Genomic DNA, 17,935 nt, shown 5'->3' with positions numbered 1-17,935 from the left:
CAAGAGAGACCAAGAAGAGGGCATTGGAGAAAAAGACAGAGTAGTAAAGAGATGGGTCACAGAAGCCAAGAGGAGAGAGCATTAGAAAGAGGGAGCAGCTGACTGGCAGCATGTCACATGTTGCCAAGAGGTTAAATTGGATGAAGACTAAAAAAAGGCCTTGGGATTGAGCGATGAGAAGGTCACCAGGGACCACAAGGAAACTTCATTGCCCTATTGCATCAGACACAAATGGGAGATGAAGAAGTAGAGCCAGGAAGGACAAGCACACAAGTTCAAGAAATTTGTAAGCAGGAAGAAAAAAGAACCGTGGATTAACTGAGGGGAGGAGGCTTTTATTTTCTTGTTTTGTCTTGTAGTTTTTAGGGAGTGGATGCAAACACAGATGGGAAGGTAAGCTTCAACAGGATGCCATCAGGAAGAAGCATGAAGAAAGAGATAAACCCCGAGGTGGAATGAACCCTTTGGCAGTGGAAATATCCGACCATGGAGAAGGTGAGAAAGCTCAAATCTAAGTTCTGGGTTTCCCCTGCATTGATAGCTGAGGGACTGACATGTGCGTGGTGATTGGAGGAACTTGAGAAGCGAGTTTCTATCCTTTCCCCTACAGAAATACTGTGGGAGGCATTGCTCCAGAGGCAGACTCCTGGCACTCCTATTCCTGCCCCCCACCCTCACACACACTCAGTGCACGTCCCTAGGGACAGTCCCTTCTCTGGGCCTTATTTTTCCTGCCTGAGGCTCCTGGTGGGAGTGATGCTACCTTGGGGGAGTCTCAGAGAGAAAGTGGAGCACACAGGTGGGAAGGAAAAAAGGAGGGAGGCAGGGACAGCATAAGCCAGGGCTTGGCTATGCCAGCTCAAGGTTCAGGGATTCCATATTCTAATTCCAGCTTCTCTTAAAGGGCTGGGTTCTCTCTGATTGATGGATAATTCCTGTTCTGCCTATTCTGCAATCATGCTTCCATTTCCATTCCAAAGATGAACTCAAAGAAACTTGTATCCAAAAAAAGGCTTAAAAAGTAGTGGTGACTCGGAAGGGCGAGGCCTGTGGCTGCTGGCGGCATGTATGTCATGCCGCCTATTCCTGAGTGCTTACATAATCGCAGTGCAGCCGTGACTCACGGCCCAGCAGCCAAGCTGAAACGTGATTAAGTCCTACAACCCTTCTGTCTGGAGCAGGGCAAGGCATGCTGTTTAACCCCTCTGCTGCCACAGCCTGGTAGAGAAGGTAGTGCCCTTGGGTAGACAGCTCCTCCAGATGGATGAGTCCAACGCATTGGGAAAGGACCCCTGACCTGCATAAATATTCTCTGAGACAGCAGCAAAAGGTCTTTCATTCCACAGACACAGATACTCCTGGGAGAGGTGACACATGGAATCCCTGCATTTTAAAGCTGAGAAAACTTTAGACTTACCCAAGTTGAGTCATCCCCTTTAACAGATGAGGTTACCGAGGCCCAGTATCCAGTGAGAGATTAGCGACCACTCAAGGTCACACTGTGAGAGTGCAGCAGAGTGGGGACTTGAACCTGGGTCTCCTGGCAGCAAGTCCAAAATGTGGTAGCCCTGATGACCAGTTGAGAAGATTGCCCCTCTATATTCCAGGTTGCAAGCCAAGTGGTTCCGCACTTCACCGTAGCCTGCGTGCACCTGCTGTCTTCATACAGCCCTAGCAAGAATGACCCCAAAAGAGTTGTTCCTTAATCTCCAAGCTCTACTTAAAAGTCTCACAGCTGGAGTTCTGGGGAGAACAGTATTTGGATTCAGACCGAATCTCCAGCTCTGGAGTCTGTCCACAGGGATGTGGTCGTGTCTGACACTTCCTAGCTCAGTGACTTGGGGCATCTATTTGAGTCTCAGTCACTTCATCTGTGAAACGGGGATAAAAACAGTAGTGTTGCTGTGAAATCATTGAAATAATTTGTGAGAAGTGCCTGTCACAGTGCCTGGCATGCAGTAAGTGCTCACAAGTAGTAACTGCTACTCCAGTGTTAGAAGCACGGCTGCCTTCACGAAGGACAGGGAGTTCCTGCTGGAAGCACTCAGAGAATGCTGCCTTCAGGTTGACCCCCAACACTCACAGGCCTCATGATAATCTCAGTGCAAGAGCTTCTCTATAAAGACCTCAAAGCTCCATCAGCCAGCTAGACACTGTGCGATTTGAATCCTGTCCAGGCCCCTGCCCTGCGGTTGCTGACATCCAGATGGAAAGATCTGGATTGCCACATCCTACCTGGTGTTATCTCTGGTAGTGGCAGCAAAGGATTATCTGATGGGGAACGGCTCCACAAAAGGTTAAAATGCCATCCCCTTCCCCAAAAACGTCTGTCCTGGTTTCACTTAATAACCAAATGATTCTGTCATCCAAGCGTTCATCTAGATAAATGATTGCAAACAAATATTTTATTTTTATAATTGTCCTATTCAAACACGTCTAAAGCCTGTATTCTAGGGGAAAGGAACCTATAAATATTAACAGTAGTGAGATAAGCACTGGACTGGGGACAGCAGGAAGAGGGGAAGGGAGGGTGAGGAGATGGCTTGAAAATAGAGAAGAAAGCAAAACCCTGCACACTGAATGGCGAGACCCCCTCACCCTTCCCCTGCTTATTTCCAAGAATGCTGGCAATCAGGTTCATATCCTCCAGGAAAGAAACTAGAGGATCTTAATCTGGAAAAATGAATCACACTGGAAGAAAGTCCTACAGATCCTACAGATACTGACATTTGGAAGCATCTCAGTGCAAAAATCCTATCATTGCACAATTGTACTGTAGCAGTTGGCCTCAACCCTATCAGACTCAACACCTTCTTTTTTGTTGTTGTTTTTTAACAGCTTTATTGAGGTATAGTTGATATTCAGTAAAGTACTCATGATCAAGATGTGCAATTTGGAAATTTTTGACATATGCATGCACTCATGAAATGATCACCATAATATGATCACCAAAATCAAGATTAAAAACACAACCATTCCCCAGAAGTTGCCTTGTGCCATTCATTGCCATTTTCTGTCCCAGTCTCCATTCCCAGGCAATCGCTGATCTTCTTTTGGTCACTGTAGGGTTAGCTTACATTTTCAAGAATTTTATAAAAATTGAATTATATGACATGTCTTTTTGTTTGTTTGTTTGTTTGTTTCTTTTGAGGTGGAGCCTCCCCCTGTCACCCAGGCTGCAGTACAGTGGCATAATCTCTGCTCCACTGCAGCCCTTGCCTCCCACATTCAAGCAATTCTGCTGGCTCAGCCTTCCAAGTAACTGGGATTACAGGCACCCACCACCACACCTGGCTAATTTTTGTATTTTTAGAAGAGACGGAGTTTTGCCCTGTTGGCTAGGCTGGTCTTGAACTCCTGACCTCAAGCAATCCACCTGCCTCAGCCTCCCAAAGTGTCGGTATTACAGGCATGAACCACCACACCCGGCCAATATGTCCTCTTTTTGTCTGGTTTCTTTCACTCAGCATAATTATATTTTGAGATCTGACCATGTTGCAGGTACCTTCAACTTTCTTTTTAAAGCAAAAAATATTGAAATATCTCTTTTACTATGTGAAATTAAATTCATAGTTAAAATAGTCAACCTACACATTATTTTCTTTAAATTATAATGTCCTTATGAAGGAGAAAAAAAAAGGGAAGTAGTTCATGGCCCAAGATGGTTTACTAAGTAGGCACATGGGCAGCATACCTGGGAGACATAATGAAACAGTTAGATGCTTTCATCTTTTACAGTGAACACGTCCAACCTTAAAAGAAGTTAGACCATATTCAACTGAATATTGTTGATACCATTTTCATTTTATTTTGTCATGTTTCTTATATTTGCCATCTTGAAATAAGGTCTAAGTCAGTGCATTGGAACCCCTCTGGGTAAGAGGGACAATTGAACACCTCATTTTTGCAATTGCAAAAATTATCTGCATATTTGATCATGAGCAGTGCTGTTGCCATTGATATGTTTTTCTAAATGGTGACAACCCTTGGTGAAGTTCTAAACAAAACAAAGTCCAATCTCCTCTCAATTTACATAGCAGCTGCATTTCAAAAAATCACAGGGTATGTTAAATCCATGTGAAAAACGTATTCGTATTTATATATAAAGCAGAGCCGATATCAAGAATCAAATCATTATAAAGAGCTTTTCACCTACATAACTGTGCAATAGGACACAGAATAGGACAGAGACAGGGTTGCCAGATTTGGCCCATAAACATAAAATATTTGAGACATACTAATACAAAAAAATTTATTTGTTGTTTATCCAAAATTCAATTTTAACAGAGTGTCCTTTATTTTAGGTGGTAGCCCTAGATACAGGACAATCTGTGTTGCGTGGAACTGTCCTGCAATCCAAGTAGCATTCTCAGCCCCCACATATTAAATGTTAGTAGGCCCCCCAATAACTGCGATAACTAAAAATGCTCACAACTTTCCAAACTGCCCAGGAGCTGCCCCTACTGAGAACCACGGTCCTACAAAGGAGACCACTAGAAGCAAGCCCTACCCCTGCCCATAGAGCCCTTATCAGCTTCTTAGTGATTGACTCAAATATTAATGAATGGTTAAGGATCCACAGACATTTGAAAAAGACCTCCAAGGTGAAAAACAAAGGCCAGAACAGAGAAAAGGGACTTGAAGAAAAGAACAAGAAGAAAAACAACTTTAGGGGAAAAACTGTATGTATCCTTTGGAGAGATAATAGCAGGAAGAGGATGCTATAGAAGGAGGAGGAGGAGAAACAGGAAACCTATAAGAGAAGTTGGAAATTAAATATGATAGCCACCGTCAAAAAAAAAAGTCAATAGGAAGGGTGGAAGGTAAATTCAAGGGAGTCTCCCCAAAAACAAAACAAAATAACTAGGTGGTAAACAATAGGGAAAGAAAATGAGCCAGAAAATTAAAGGATCAATTCAGGGAGTCCAATATTCAATTAACAAGAATTCTAGAAAGAGCAAACAAAACCTTGAGAGAGAAGAAACTTATCAAACAAATAATAGTAAAAAAAAATGCTTCAAACAAAAAGATTAAAAGGGCCTATCAGGTACCAGAAAAAGAATACAACTTATGTCATGATCATATTTCAGAACACCAGGGAGGAACAGAAGTTTCTAAAGGAAGAAAATATTATATCCAAATAACTAAGAATAAGAATGGCCACTTCTTAACTGTAATAGAAAAAGCTAGAAAACATAAAGTACTGCTTTCCAGGTTCTAAGACGAAAAATTTATTTTCAGTCTAAAATTCTATACCCAGCCAAATTATCGATCAGGCATGAGGACAAAGAAAAATATAGGCTTGAAAGATCTCAGAAAACTTTTCTTCCATGCACTCTCTCTCAGGAATAGTTATTTAAGAACATGTTCCATGAAAATGAGAGGGTCAATGAATCAAAAAAGAGAAAGACTTAGGATTCAGGAAATTAGATCAAACTCAAGTAAGAGTCAAAAGGGATTTCCATGTTGATGAAGGGAAGGCCCAGAGCCATGCTGCACAGCTGTTCCCAAGAGCAACAAGTCAGCCTGAAGCGAGAGGATGGAATCAGGAACGTTATCTGGTAAGTTATTTAACAATGGGAATAATCATGTTCAGATACTACCCAAAGGAACCAAATAATTTAAGCAAATGGGTGGAAAGGCAATGACTAACCCTAGGAATATCCAAAAATTTATAAAAATAAAACATGATAATATACTCCTTTGCTCTGCAATAAACAATATTTACATAGTCATAATAACATAACATTTAATAATATAATATAAAATAATATAATGAAATAAAATAATATATACAAAATACAAATCTGAAATCAGATTTAATCAAAGCAACAATATAGTATAGCTATATTGGCAGAAAGCGGGGCAGGAAATGGGGGTGAGGAACAGAAAGAAAGTTATATCTCTTGTAGTTCATGAGAAAGCCAAAAGATAAAGTTTAAAATTGATGCCTCAAACCAATGGTATGCACATATCATATAGAATAAAAATAGAGATAAACAGCAGAGAAAAAAACTTAAATTGAGTTAAGGAGTGGATGAGGCAGGAAACTGCTGTTTTTTCATAGGAGATTTCTGTCATTAACTTTTAAAGCTATGTGTGTACTGCTTAGATAAAAGGAAAAATTAATTTCAAGAAATTAATGGCTGGGGTGGAAGTAGTCTGGAAACGTTCCAGCAGGAAGAGCTGCTACATTCTGTCACTGAATTTAATAATTGAGCTACTCTTGACCCTGGGATGAGGCCAAGTAGACCCTGGGATGAGGCCAACTAGACCGGCTCCTTTGAAAAGGGAAACCAATGACTCCTGATTAGAGAAGGCTCAGAGGAGAGGAGGTTTGGGAAGGACCCTGCTGTGCACACCTGCTACGGCCATAATCTCTCTCTCTTATTCAGTGTTTTGCCAAGTCACCAGGAGCAGGAAGCTGCTTTTTCTATTATACAGAGCAACAAAGGGGATGAGTGGTTTGATAATGAGGACTGGTAACTGTCTAATACAGAGAAAGCCTGGGCCTCCCAAGAGCTTTAAATTACAACTTTGACGGCACTGATCAGGGTTCTTGAAGTTGCAACTGGGACATACAGAAGCCACAGAAGATGCAGTCTGAATGTTTTCTCAAACATAAAGAAAGACCTGGAGTCAGATTAAACAAAGATTTCCAACTACTGAAGCAGATCGGTGGCGGCAGGGGGAGGGAAAATAAAATTAAATAAATAAATAAATAAAAACTAGGAGATGTTTCTATCTCTTTAAATCTTATTCTAAATTGCAGGCTGCCTTGTGTGTAAGGTAGAGATTAGAAATATTTTCATTGCTGTTCAGTTTTAACGGAGAGTTTTATTTTGGTCAGAAAAAAACACAGTGGGTTATACAGGATGTGATAGTTTATTACTCAGTTAATCATACTTGGGAAAAACCTGTCTGCTTGGATCATAAGTCCAAAAGCCAGCCTTTGCTATTCACACAAGTGGCAGCTTTACCTGGGCTACAGGCCTGGTGCCTGGGAGGAGCAATCACCTTACAGTGGCATTGCCTAACCTAGGACTTGGTGAGAAACAGCGAGTCCCTTCTGAGCCTGTGTATATTTTCAAACTAGGCTGTCTCAAGCCAGATCTATTTGTTCATAACAAATTCTGATTGAGGCAATGTTGACTTGATTCTGCACACCAAAATTTACTGCATCTCAGATCTGTTTCAACAACTATTCCATTAAGATCCTTTGAACATCACACCTAATGTCCATCCAGTTAGGTAGTGTGGGGGTTGGGGTGTGAAGGGGTTGAGGCCTGGCCTTCTTACCCCAGCTCTGCACAACTCTGAAAGTCACGTCTAGCTTCATCACTCTCTACAGGATTCATTGAGGGCTTTGTAACAACATCAGAGCCAAGTTCTCCCTCTGCCCAATCCTGCTTTCCTCCTGTTTCCTGATTTGAGGAATACTCCCTAATTCATGTGTGCATACTAATCTCCAAACAAACAAACAAAAACGGAAAACCCTTTGAACATTTAGTAAGAGCAATGAAGATCTACAAACCAGAGATTAAGGTTGTCATTTCCAAAGAGGTTTTTTTTTTACCGGACTTTGGCTGGTTTTTCGTAACCTTTTTTAACCAGATGCTAAATATCCCCCCTCAAAATGAATTTGATTTGGGAAAAAAAAAAGACAAAAAGATGGGCACAGGACATAAATACAATGTGCAATTGTACCCTCAGTAGAATGAACAGACCTGAACTCTCAGACTTATCTTACATGACTTTTTGTGTCTCCATAGATCTGAAACCACTATCTCAAACTGCAGAGCTCTTGGCTCCCCCAGATAACCTGTGGCAAAAAATCTCCCCTCATTACTGATGAAGTTTGAGGTTCTTCTGGACTCTAGCTACAGTGGCCTGACCATTAGTCAAGAAATAGTCAGGGCCTCTTGTGCTCCCTGGGGGGAATCATGGTGGAGGAGGTTTTTAGCAGCATGGCTGTCTACACCAGCAATTCTTACAGCAGGTCATGGTGGAGTTCACAGGTGTGCACATGTGAGAAAGAAAAGGCCTGCCTCACTCCCTCTGTTATCTGCCTTCCAACTTCCTCTAGGAATAACATGCTAACAACACAACTTCCTCCACTCGGGGGACCAGATACTACTCAATTACTGCTGAGACTAGCACCTTGTATTAAGTGATTAACATGTGCTAGGCCCGTTTCTTATCTTATTCAATTCCCATAACAATCTCCAGAGAACATAGGTACCATTTTCCAGATGAGAAAGCAGAGGGTTTTAGAGGTTAATATGCCAAAGACCACGTGGAGGTGGTATTCAAACTTACGAAATCTGAGCAGGCATCCTGTTTCGATTTATTTACTTATTTATTTATTTATTTATTTATTGAGACAGAATCTCACTCTATCACCCAGGCTGGAGTGCAGTGGCACAATCTTGGCTCACTGCAAGCTCTGCCTCCTGGGTTCATGCCACTCCTGTACTCCCAAGTAGCTGGGAGTCCAGGTGCCCGCCACCACGCCCGGCTAATTTTTTGTATTTTTAGTAGAGACGGGGTTTCACCGTGTTAGCCAGGGTGGTCTCGATCTCCTGACCTCATGATCCCCCGGCCTCGGCCTCCCAAAGTGTTGGGATTACAGGCGTGAGCCACCACGCCAGCCTTCTATTTGTTTTTTAGTAAATAAATTCGAGTTGGGTTTTTGTCACAACCAAAAGAGTGTCATTCAATACAGAAAATTAATGTGATGGGAAAACGTGAAACCACAAAGCCAAAAGAAGAATAGCCAGCTGGGTCTCAGAAGCTTCCGTAGCTTCAGGGTCACACGCTCAGGGCTTCATCCCTTGTTTCTATTTCTCTGCATGTGTTGGTTTCTGGCACTGAGTGGTTGGTGGTATGTTGGACGAAGATGAATGTTTCTGTATTTCTGAGACTACAGGTGATTTTTAATTTATTTTAATAATTTTGCTATCACTTTTTTTTGTTTCCTACAATAAATATATTTATTTTTATTGATTGATTGATTGATTTTTTTAAGATGGAGTCTCACTCTGTCGCCCAGGCTGGAGTGCAGTGGCATGATCTCGGCTCACTGCAACCTCTGCCTCTCGGGATCACACCATTCTCCTGCCTCAGCCTCCAGGGAACTACAGGCACCCGCCACCATGCCTGGCTCATTTTTTTTTTTTTTTTTTTTTTTTTTTGGTAGAGACAGGGTTTCACCATGTTAGCCAGGATGTACGATAAATATATTTCTTATGTGATTTTTTTAAAAGGCATGAAGAACACAAATAAAATCAAAACAAACTCAGAGTGCTCATTGTTCATCACTTAACTGCTAACAATCCCAGAGAATACGTTGGGTAGACTCTTAGATGCAAGAAAAGTGGACTAAATGTGGCTGGATGATATGCTGAAATGTCCATCTTTTTTTTTCTCTCTCTCATTTCTTTTTCCCTTTTTCTTTCAGCCCACTTTAAGAAGTAGTCTGCTCCATCTCAGAGGAGGTATGTCATCGGGTAGAATATAAAAATAGTATGCAAAATATTTTCCCTCCTGGATTTTAATCCCAAGAGCCTGAACAATAGAGAAGAATTGAGGATGAAGGTAGAATATGTGGAAAAGGCATGAACAGAAAAGGATTTCCTCAAAACTCAAAAAAAGACTTGCCAGAGAGAGGAGTAGGAGGCAGTAGTCACCAAAAATTAAGCTTTGTCTTTATTATTTTTCTTTACTTTTTTCTTCTTCTTCTCACCACCTTTTTTTTTTTTTTTTTTTTTGCTGGCTCCACACTAAATAATTATGTAAAACTTTTTAAAGCACATTTCTAGTAATTCATACATTGAAGAATGTAAAATTATACATGGAAAGCATTAACATAAGGAAATATTTTAGCATCAACTGCAGAAGCACCTGAACAGGCACAGCCACCAAAAAGATTTAGGAAGCTCTGCAGAGAGGAAAAAAGCTATTCAATCAAGGATCTGGGGTTATTTCTACTTTGAAATTACTCATTATTAGAAATAACTACAGATTTCTAGAGACAGAGATTAAGAAGTAAAGTCTTGCAAGGATACATTTGTTACTCTGCTTTCTTTCTTTTTTTTTTTTTTTTTTGAGACGGAGTCTCGCTCAGTCGCCCAGGTTGGAGTGCAGTAGCCGGATCTCAGCTCACCGCAAGCTCCGCCTCCCGGGTTTACGCCATTCTCCTGCCTCAGCCTCCCGAGTAGCTGGGACTACAGGCGCCCGCCACCTCGCCCGGCTAGTTTTTTGTATTTTTTAGTAGAGACGGGGTTTCACCGGGTTAGCCGGGATGGTCTCGATCTCCTGACCTCGTGATCCGCCCGTCTCGGCCTCCCAAAGTGCTGGGATTACAGGCGTGAGCCACCGCGCCCGGGCCTACTCTGCTTTCTTAAGAATTTATGGGAGCCGGGCGCGGTGGCTCACACCTGTAATCCCAGCACTTTGGGAGGCCGAGGCGGTTGGATCACGAGATCAGGAGTTTGAGATCAGCCTGATCAACATGGTGAAACCCCATCTCTACTAAAAATACAAAAATTAGCCGGGTCTGGTGGCGGGCGCCTGTAATCCCAGCTACTCGGGAGGCTGAGGCAGGAGAATGGCTTGAATCCGGGAGGTGGAGCTGCAGTGAGCCGAGATTGGGCCACTGCACTCCAGCCAGAGCAACAGAGGGAGACTCTGTCTCAAAAAACAAACAGACAAACAAACAAAAGAACTTATGGGAATTACACATTAATGTTTTTGGTTTTGGTTTTGGTTTTCCCCTGCATAAATGCCTCTGTTTTGGTTTCTGCTTCTCAGCTTCTGAATGTCACCCACCAAGAAGCTGCGAGCTGGATGCTCCACAGATATGATGTACAGAGCCTTCCCTGCTGGCCCTTTTCCTTCCACCTGGAGATCAGCCTAGGTCCACAGGTAAATCACATCCTCCTACCTGGTAATGACCAACTGCTAAAACCCAGGAAAGAGTACAAGGCTTGGAATTGGGGAAAGGGAAAAGGCAGCATTTTCTCAGCTGATTCAATTTTTTGGTTGTTTTAAAGGCTTTTTAAAAATAAACTTATTTTGGAATAATTTTACATAAGTTACAGAAAAGTTGCAAAGATAATACAGAGAATTATCATATACCCCTTACCTAGTTTCCCCTAATGTTAACATGTTATATTACATGGTACATTTGCTTAAAAAAAAAAAAAAAAAAAAAGGTACATTATGATTAGCCTTTATTCAGATTTCACCAGTTTTTCCACTAACATTCTTTTCTGTTCCAATTCAGGATATCACATTGCATTTTGTGATTTATAATTTTTAAGTTTAAGCTCTATTTTTACAAAAGTTAACATGTCCAAAATTGAAAAAGGAAATGATTTTACATGCCTTATGAACAGCAGTCTTCTGCCCAAACCCTCCTTACTTCTAATTTTCTCCTTCCAACAGCAAACAATTTCAGCTTTCTCGCTTCTTTCACCCTCTCTCCCTCAGTCCAGCCACACTGGTCTCTGAAACATTCCTCAAATGTGCCAAGTCTATTTACATTTAAGGCCAAATCTTTGCTCAGATTTTCCTCTTTGTCATGTCTTCTTCCCAGTAAAGTCTACCCAGACAGACCACTCTATTTAAAATTGTGGAGACTTCTGGTTCTAAAATGGCAGAACCAGAAACAAGTGTAGAAACAAGCTGGTGTAGAAACAAGCTGGCTTCACTCACCCCCAGAGAAAACCAAGATCAAATATACAGTGCTGAGACTATCACTAGCAATATATTACGACTCAAATATGAAGATGAGAAAGTTCTCCTGGCCTCAGAGAAGTTAAAAAAACTCCAAGCAGATGGTAAGAGACTTGGACTTCCATATCTGTGACACCCCTTTCCCCAATCTGCCTAGCACAAAATGCATGGAAAATTTCCCCTGACGCATGGTTTCTATACTGGAAAAAGTGAGTTGGGGTGGACAACCAGCTTGCCTACCCTCTTGGTTCCCTGTCAGGAGACCTGTCCCTGCCTCAAACCACAGGATGCATGGGGAGTGCTTGAAAGGAGAAATCGCCCTAAGGAAACTGAGGAGGCAGGACTGCCATCTCCAGCTGTGAAAACTGCTCTCAGCCAAAGAAGACACCAAATTAGAGTGGCTGTTCAGCAGCACCACACTGTAGGTTTGTTCCACATGTCCTTGGGCATAAACTCTTAACCAGCCTTTCCATACTACCAGGATATCCCCCTTGAGACCTGCCCCATTCAGTACTGGTGGCACTCTGGTTGTTTACTAGAACCAAGGCAAATCCAGGCTTAAGACACCATTTAGTGCCAAAAAGGAGGCAGCAACCTAGCAGTGGAAACAGAAGAGAGAAAATCAACTGATAAATTACAAAGAATCTCTAAGCAAACATATCCAATAAAAAGCAAAACAAGCCAAAGAAGACTGGAATAAATAACTAATCCTTCAATGCAAAAACATAGACATACATCCACAAGAAACGGCAGCCAGTAGAGTGCTATGACTGCCCCAAATGGACAAAGCAAGGAACGAGTAACTGACCCTAACAAGATGGTGATATATAAACTCTCTGATCAAGAATTCAAAATGGCAGTTTTAAGGAAACTCAGTAATCTCCAAGATAACACAGAAAAGCAATTCCAAAATTTATCAGAGAAATTTAACAAAGATATTGAAGTAGTTTTTTAAAACACAAATCTTGAGGCTGGGTGCAGTGGCTCACACCTGGAATCCCAGCGCTTTGGGAAGCTGAGGCAGAAGGATCACTTGAGGCCAGGAGTTTGAAACCAACCTGGTCAACATGGTGAAACCCCATCTCTACTAAAAATATGAAAATTAGCTGGGCATGGTGACACATACCTGTAATCCCAGTTATTTAGTAGGCTGAGACATGAGAATCGCTTGAACCCAGGAGGTGGAGACTGCAGTGAGCCAAGATTGCACCACTGCACTACAGCCTGTGAACAGAGTGAAAGCCTGTCTCAAAATTTAAAAATAAAATAAAATAAAGTATAAAAAACCACAAATCTTGAAACTGAGAAATACATTTACTGAATTGAAAAATGCATTAGAGGCTCTCAACAGCAGAACAGATTAAGCAAAAGTAAGAATCAGTGAGCTCAAAGACAGGTTATTTGAAAACACACAAAGGAGAAACAAGGAGGAAAAAAAGAATGAAAAGGAATACAGGTCACCTATAAAATACAGAAAATTACCTCAAAAAACCAAATCTAAGGAGTATTGGTGTTCAAGAGGGAACTGAGCAACAGCAAGGACTAGAAAACTTACTCAAACAAATAATAATAGAAAACTTTCCAAAACTTGGGAAAAAGATAAATATCCAGATACAGGAAGATCAGAGAACACCAAACAGATTTGACCCAAATAAACGATCTCAAGACATAATAATCAAACTCTCAAAGGTCAAGGACAAACAGAGATCCCTAAAAGCAGCAAGAGAAAAGAATCAAATAACATATACAGGAGCTCCAATTCTTCTGGCAACAGACTTCTCAGCAGAAACCATACAGGCCATCAGGGAGTGAAATGACATTTTCAAAGTGCTGAAAGAAACAACAACAACAACAACAACAAAAACTGCTTACCAAGAATACTTGTAACCTGCAAAGCTATCCTTCCAATATGAAGGAGAAATAAAGGACACACACACAAAAAAAGAAAATTGCAGGCCAATATCCCTGATGAACACAGATGCAAAAATCCTTAACAAAATACTAGCAAACCAAATTCAACAACATATTTAAAAAGATTCACCATGATCAAGTGGGATTCTTCCCAGGATGCAAGAATACTTCAACATATGCAGATCAGTAATGTGATACATCACATTAACAGAACCAAGAACAAAAACTGTATGATCATTTCAATAGACGTTGAAAAAGTATTCAACAAAATTCAACATACTTTTGTGATAAAAACCCTCAACAAATTGGATATAGAAGAAACATACTGCAAAACAACAAAGGCCACATATGACAAACCCACAACTAACAGCAAACTGAACAGGGAAACATCGAAAACCTTTCCTCTAAGGTCTGGAACAAGACAAGAACTCCCACTTTCAACATTTTTTTTGACATAATACTGGAAGTCCTGGCCAGAGAACTTAGAGTAATTAGGCAAAAGAAAGAAAAAAAGGACATTCCAAATGGAAAGGGAAAAGTCAAACTAGCCTTATTCACAGACAACATGATCTTAGAAAAACCATTAGAACTAAAAACAGATTCAGTAAAGTTACAGGACATAAAATCAACATACAAAAATCAGTAGAGTTTCCATGTGCCACTGTGAGCTATCTGAAAAAGAAATCAAAAAAGCCATCCCATTTACAATAGCTACAAGAAAAACCTAGCAATAAGTTTAACCAAGAATATGAAAGATCTCTAAAATTATAAAACATTAATGAAAAAATCGAGGGGGACACTAATAAATGGGAAGATATCTCATGTTCATGAATTGGGAGAATTAATATTGTTAAAATGTCCATGCTACCCAAAGGAATCCACAGATTTAGTGCAAGTTCTACCAAAGACCAATGACATTCTTCAGAGAAATTGAAAAAAATATACTAAAATTTGTATGAAACCATAAAATACTTCAAATAGCTAAAACAATCTTGAACAAAAAGAACAAACCTGAAGCCATCACACTACCTGACTTTAAAATATACTGCAAAGCAATGGTACTGGCATAAAACAGATGCATAGACTAATAGAACAGAATAGAGAACCCAAATATAAATCCCCACATTTGCAACCAACTCATTTTCAGCAAAGGTGCCAAGAACATACAATGGGGAGAGGAAAGTGTCATCAGTAAATGGTGCTTGGTAAACTAGGATAACCAAATGCAGAAGAATGAAACTAGACCTTTATTTCTTACCACATACAAAAATAAATTCAAAATAGATTAAAAATTTAAATCTAATACCTGAAACTATGAAACTACTAGAAGAAAACATTGAGGAAATCCTCAAGGACATTTTTCTGAGCAAAGATTTTTTTTGCTTTCTGAGCAAAGACCCCAAAAGCACAGGCAAGCAAAGCAAAAATAGACAAATTTGTTACATCAAGCTAAAAAGCTTGTGCACAGAAAAGGAAACCATCAATAAAATGAGGAGAAAACCTACCTGATGGGAGAAAATATTTGCAAACTATCCATCTGATATGGGATTAATACTCAGAATATATAAGGAGCTCAAACAACTCAATAGAAAAAAAAAAAGCCAATTTTTAAATGGGCAAAATATATGAACAGACATTTCTCAAAAAAAGACATACAAATAGACAACAGGAATATCAAAAGAAGTTCAATATCACTATAAACAGAGAAATGCAAATCAAAACTAGAATGAGATTATCTCACCCCAATTAAAATGGCTGTTATCAGAAAGACAGGGAATAATGGATGCTAGTGAGGTTGTGGAGAAAGGAGAGCCCTGGTACACTATTGGTGGGAAAGTAAATTAGTACAACCACTCTAGAGAACTGTATGGAGGTTCCTCCAAAAACTAAAAATGAACTACCATATGATCCACAAATACCACTGGGTATATATCCAAAAGAAAGGAAATCAATATATTGAAGACATAGCTGCACTCCCATTTACTGCAGCACTATTCACAATCGCCAAAATATGAAATCAACCTAAGTGCCCATCAATGGATAAACAGGTAAAGGAAATGTGGTATACATACACAATGGAGTATATTATTCTGCCATAAAATAGATGAAATATTGTCGTTTGTACCAATGAATGGAATTGGAGGTCATTATGTTGAATGAAATAAGCCAGGCACTGAAAGACAAACATCATATGTTCTCACTCATATGTGGGAACTGAAAAAGTGGATCTAATGAAGACAGAATAGATTGGTTGTTACCAGAGGCCAGGAAGGCTAGGGGGTGAGAAGGATAAAAAGAGGTTGATTAATGGGTAAAAATATGCAGTTTGATAGAAGAAACAAGACCCAGTGTTTGATAAATTAGTAGAGTGGCTATAGTGTACAATAATCTATGGTCTATTTCAAAATAGCGATAAGATAATACTGTTTCTAGCATAAACATTGTTAAAATGTTCATACTAACCAAAGTGATCAGAAAGAAAAGCATGAAGAACAGATATTTAAGGTGATGGATATCCCAATTACACTGATTTGGTCTTTACAAGTTATATGAATGTGATGAACTATTGCATGTACACAGAAAATATGTAGATATATTTTGTGTCAATAAAAATAATAAGGCTCAGCACAGTGGCTCACATCTGTAATTCCAGCACTTTAGGAGGCTAAGGTGAGAGGATTGCTTGAGGCCAGGGGTTCAAGATCAGCTTAGGCAACATAGTGAGACTGCATTGCTACAAAAAAATAAACAGCCAGGCATGGGGGTACACACCTACTGTAGTCCGAGCTACTTGGGGGGCTGATGCAGGAAGATCACTTGAGTCCAGGAGGTTGAGGCTTCAGTAAGCTATGATGGCTCCACTGCACTCCAGCCTGGGTGACAGAGCAAGACTTTGTCTCAATATAATAATAATAATTAATTAAAATTAAAAATAGCCCGGGCACAATGGTTCACGCCTGTAATCCCAGCACTATGGGAGGCCGAGGTGGCCGGATTGTCTGAGGTCAGGAGTTCAAGATCAACCTGGTGAATATGGTGAAACCCCAGCTCCACTAAAAAATACAAAAATTAGTTGGATGTGGTGGCGGGCGCCTGTAGTCCTAGCTACTCAGTAGGCTGAGGCAGGAGAATAGCTTGAACCCAGGAGGCAGAGTTTGCAGTGAGCCGAGATCATACCACTGCTCTCCAGCCTGGGTGACAGAGTAAGACTCCATCGCAAGATAAAAATAAAAATAAAATTATAGACCAGTTGCAATGGCTCATGCCTATAATCCCAGCACTTTGGGAGGCCCAGGTGGGCAGATCACCTGAGGTCAGGAGTTCGAGACCAGCCTGGCCAACATAGCGAAACCCTGTCTCTGCTAAAAATACAAAAATTAGCCAGGCATGGTGGCAGGCACCTGTGGTCCCAGCTACTCAGGAGGTTGAGGTGGGAGGATCATTTGAGCTCAGGAGGCAGAGGTTGCAGTGAGCCGAGATCACACCACTGCACTCCAGCCTGGGCAACAGAGTGAGACTATGTCTCAAAAAATTAAAATAAAATAAGATAAAATTATAATATACCTCACCCATGCACTCCCAATATCCCTTACTCTCTTTGTTCTTTTTTCCACATAATGCCATATACTTTATTTATTTATTTACTTATTTATTATGTATATTATTTATTATTTATCTTTCCCTACCGGAAGGTAAACACCTAGAATAGTGCCAGGCCAGAAAATAGTCTTTAAATAAATATTTGTTGAATAAATGAATGAATGAACATTGAGAGAGAAGTAAGCAGACAGGAAGATGTAAGTTCTTTTCTCCTCCACCTCTGCAGCATCCCTCTAATTTCCATACTGACAGAGCCTAACATGGAGACAGCCAGCAAGGAAGAAATGTGGTTTGCAGAGTTCCAGCCCCAGTATCACAGAGTGTAAAAAGGTGAGCTGATGGCTGAGAAACAGTTTAATAACCGAAACACACACACTCAGTTTTCCTGCACTAATCTTCCCAATGTAGCTATATTTCCATTTTAGTTTAAATTTATATTATTCTTTACATTATTTTTAATATAGAGTATTATTTGCAGCTGAGTCATGTGGTGTACAATGATTACATTTCCTTTCTTGTACATCTTTCTGTTTTTCCAGGATTTAATAATTGCCTATCTTTCTTCATCTCAATTTCATTCCCCAAATTCTCACATAAAACTCTTCTCGGCCGGGCACGGTGCTTCAAGCCTGTAATCCCAGCACTTTGGGAGGCCGAGACGGGCGGATCACGAGGTCAGGAGATC

At 40.5% G+C, this 17,935-nt stretch overlaps 1 pseudogene across 1 annotated transcript in view; it reads left to right on the top strand.

Annotated features, from left to right (window-relative positions):
• Positions 1–486: 486 nt before the first annotated feature.
• Positions 487–17,935, top strand: part of LOC105544733 — a 65,170-nt pseudogene continuing 47,721 nt past the window's right edge. The window contains exons 1-2 of the transcript XR_001006814.1: positions 487–495; positions 10,813–10,926. The product of XR_001006814.1 is annotated as an uncharacterized LOC105544733 (transcript). The remainder of the gene's footprint in view (positions 496–10,812; positions 10,927–17,935) is intronic.

Source organism: Mandrillus leucophaeus, unplaced genomic scaffold (assembly GCF_000951045.1).
Source record: "Mandrillus leucophaeus isolate KB7577 unplaced genomic scaffold, Mleu.le_1.0 Scaffold1083, whole genome shotgun sequence".
NCBI lineage: Eukaryota > Metazoa > Chordata > Mammalia > Primates > Cercopithecidae > Mandrillus > Mandrillus leucophaeus.
The sequence above is the reverse complement of the archived record's forward strand: the minus strand, read 5'-3'. Positions and strand labels throughout refer to the sequence as shown.